We start from the raw sequence: 4,067 nt of genomic DNA on the forward strand, positions 1-4,067 counted from the left end.
ATATCTGAATCTTGATGTAGTAACAAATGGTTGTAGGGGATCATCATAGATCTAATTAAACTTTTTGAATTAAAAAATGTAGAACAATTTTATACCATCAAATCTAATTAGATTCAATTTCTTATCATGGAATTCAATTTCACATCACAAAACTCAATTAAAATTAATACTAATAATTATAAATCGTTAAAATACACGAAGTCAAAATTTGCCAAAAGAATTAAGACAATTTACCAACTTTTATCGACAAATACACTACTTAAAACATTAAAAAAATCATTAAAACCTAATTATTGGGTAAAGGACAACCCAATACAATGGAAGAAAATTAGACTAGGGAATTTTCAACACTGGGTACCAACATATATACAATGTATATTGTTGTGATTGGTTGGTAGTATGTTCTAAACTTAATCCCATTCTTAAAAAATAAAAAAATAAAAAAAATAATTTATTAAAAAAACAGCTGAAGAACAAATTTCAAAATGACTGCCATGTCAGCTTATCCCTTCAACTAACACCATGGACGTATTCTATAGATATTATATAATATTTTAATTTTACAAGACATAAAGAATATGCTTCATTATTATTTTGTGGTAGATGAGGTAGGTTTGAACGTAGCCTAGTGGAGTATGCAAAAGCTATTTAGTGGACTTTTTCTAAAGGGAGAAATATTTTATGAATAAAATAGTCTTCACATTAGAGTTGAGCGGTGTGAATAAAAGAGCGAGCGAGCCGTCACGAGAGAATTGGGAAATAAATAGGTGATAATAAATGCATTTTTTAATTTATACGCAACCCTCTAACTACCTATCAATTTCCAGGGATGGATTGAATTTCTCTCGCCGACACCCAACGGACAACGACCTCGGACTGAATCTACACCGTTCCTTGCCCAACTTGACCCACCTCAATTTAACCCTTATGATATTGTAAGTGATAAAAGTTTAACCCTTCACTTTCAATATTTTATTTTATTTTATTCGATTAAAAATAATGTTGTAATGTTCAATTTCATGTGTTTGGTGTGGAAATTTTTATTAGGATTAGTTAATTTATGTCAATTTCAATTAGGATATTATGTTTTTGATTAAAAAAGTAGTGAGAACTATTAGTGCAAAAAAACAACACTATAACAATATTAACAGTAGGAGTATGTTTGTCAAATATGAATCATTATTATTATACTTGATGTTCAAAAGTGATTATTATTTTTCTTTTAAAAAAAAACTTGATTTTTGTAAAGTTGAGATTTATATTTTTAAATTTAAGATGTTGTAGAAATTATTTATCTATGATTGGTTTAAGAAAATTCATGTTATAAGAGCAAATTTATAGGAATGATAGATTTTTTAGGTTTTTTTTTTATTTTTTTGTATTTTAAAAAATGAAATGTCTATTTTAAATAGTTTTTCTCCTTTTTCATTATTTATAATATTGTAAATAATTTTTTTTTTCTAAGTAGATATATAAATTTTAATAATTTTTTTTTATCTCAAAATATAGATAATAAAAATAATTATAGGGATTCGATTCAATTTAAATTAAATTAAACAAAAAATTAAATACAAATATTTTTATTAAAAAAACCTAATTATTATATGTATTCTTTATAATTGTATTTTATATATCATTTTGAAATCATTCAATTTTTTAATAATTTTTTTAAATCGGAATTTTTTTTGGTCGATAACTATATGTATTTTATTGACATTCAAAACAAAGTACATAAGTTGTAGTATCATGTATCCTTCATCACAAAGAAACATTGCCAAAATTTGCTCCAAAACAAATGTCCATAGTTTGACAAAGCATCAACCAAAACCCTACCCTCGCCTCCCAGTATTCTACCCTATAAACTCATTTATACAATCTAACAGTTTAAAACATATAACAATCGATCAAGTAATTACATAAACAAGCTTTAAACCAAAAAACAATGTTTTTCTTTTCATTTCTTCCTCATTGCTTTCAAAGCCCCATTAACTTATTGGCCTTTCATCTCGAATCTTGCTTCTGGTTCTTCCTCTAGCTCTGCCTTCCTCTTTCCTTTGGCTCGCTCTCGTTCTTTCACCTGCATGTAATAAATCAACAAATCCCAATCGATATATGCTTCTGTAGGGTGCTCATCCTTGTCCATCCCCTACACCCAATTAATAAACAACATCAGCTATTGAGAAGTCTCCTCATTTGTGCCCTTGGTCACCTCTACAGGCATACACCCATCCCCCAAAATTGCCCCTTTTTAACACAGAACGTAGATCATAAAGCCAATCATTTTCCACACAACCCTTCAACGCCCATCCAACCTCTAACCCCTTCATTGCCACTATTGACACAATGTCTATATTTGCCTATACCTATGTTTAGTCATAAAATAATTGTTCACCCAGAGGGATTTCCATGATCTGAATGAAAATATCTTCATCAAATTTGAAAAGATTTTTCATTCTTTTCTCAATGACTTCCCATATATCTAATTGTTGCTTTGATTTAATCAAGGAAAAGGTGGCCTCCATATTAAAATGCAGTCGCCACCCATCATCAATTGTGAGCACCAAGTGCTAACCATGTCACATCACCTTGCCACCACACCCTTTGATTAATAGCTTCTAAAAATGGTGGTGTACTATTCCAACTCAGGGACAAAGCTCAAGATTATGAAAATCTTTCACCGTACTTTTCGGCCCATCATCAAAAGTCTCTATTCATTTGGACAGCCTATCGACCATGTCGTTCCTTGATCTCATCACATGCCCAAATTCAAATTCCTTAAAATTTTCTAATAAATGTTTGGCAATAATTATATATTTATTCAAATTTCATGCATATATTGTTGTAAGGTGTGTGTCCTTGGTCTCCTTGTGCTTTGCAGCACAATGCTCGAGTTTGTGACATGGCTTAACTGCCTCCTATGGATTCTATAAATATAGTGGTTTTATTGGGCATTAACAGGTCGATCTTTTGGTGCAACAACAACCACACTTGTAACAAGTGGTATCAGATCTTGGTCACAAGTTCAAACCCCTTGCTTGCGTTGGGGGGGGGATTGTTGCAAGGTGTGCACCCTTGGTTTCCTTGTGTTGTGCAGCACAGTGCTCGGGTTTGTGACATGGCTTAACCACCTCTTGTGGATTTCATAAGTCTAGTGGTTGTATCGAGCATTAACAAGTCAATCTTTTGGTGCAACGACAACTGCACTTGTAACATGTATTTCACCTTTTTTTATTGCATTAATAATAATCAAGGAGTCTACTTCAAGTTGTATTTCCAAGAAGCCCAATTTTTTCCCCATTTTCAATGCTTCAATATCTACCTAAGCCTCAACTTCATTGTTTGTTCCCTCTACAAGTTTTGAAGCTCCAATTGTTACAATATTCCCATCCCAATCTGGTGCCACAAATCTAGCTCCCAACAGTCCTAGGTAACCCTTTGAGGCCCCATCAAAGTTTATTTTATACCATCCTTCCCTCGACTTGGACTACTCCACCACCTTCACCTTCTCAAATTTTGAATTAGCTCGAGCAAGCCCATTAGTAGACCACTTTTTTTAATCATTTTAATATATACAAAATAATTTAATTATTTTTAATCATAAATTTAAATATTTTTCATTAAGTCATTCAAAAAATGTCTATTTTCACTTTTATAGTTATTAATAGTTGTTTTATTAAGACAAATTATAATTAATATTACATAAATATAATTAAAATAATATAATATTACACTACAAATTAATAATTAAATTTGAGATTAATTTTATTATTATAATTATAATTTAATAAGATTATACTCTTAAGAAAAATATATATTTTCACTATAAAATGTGTGTTATATTATAATTATTTATATTATTTTATTAAGGTAAGAGTTATAGTTAATATTACATAAATATAATTATACTAATAGAATTTTAAAATAACAATGACTCAAAATTATAATAATTAGAAATTAAAATAAATATTTTAATTACAATTAAAAATTATAACAATTAAAAAATTAGAACAAATATTTTTATTACAATACTATGATGGCAAGTATTCACCACTACGTGGCACTTGTTA

This window comes from Cryptomeria japonica, chromosome 7 (genome assembly GCF_030272615.1).
Source record: "Cryptomeria japonica chromosome 7, Sugi_1.0, whole genome shotgun sequence".
NCBI lineage: Eukaryota > Viridiplantae > Streptophyta > Pinopsida > Cupressales > Cupressaceae > Cryptomeria > Cryptomeria japonica.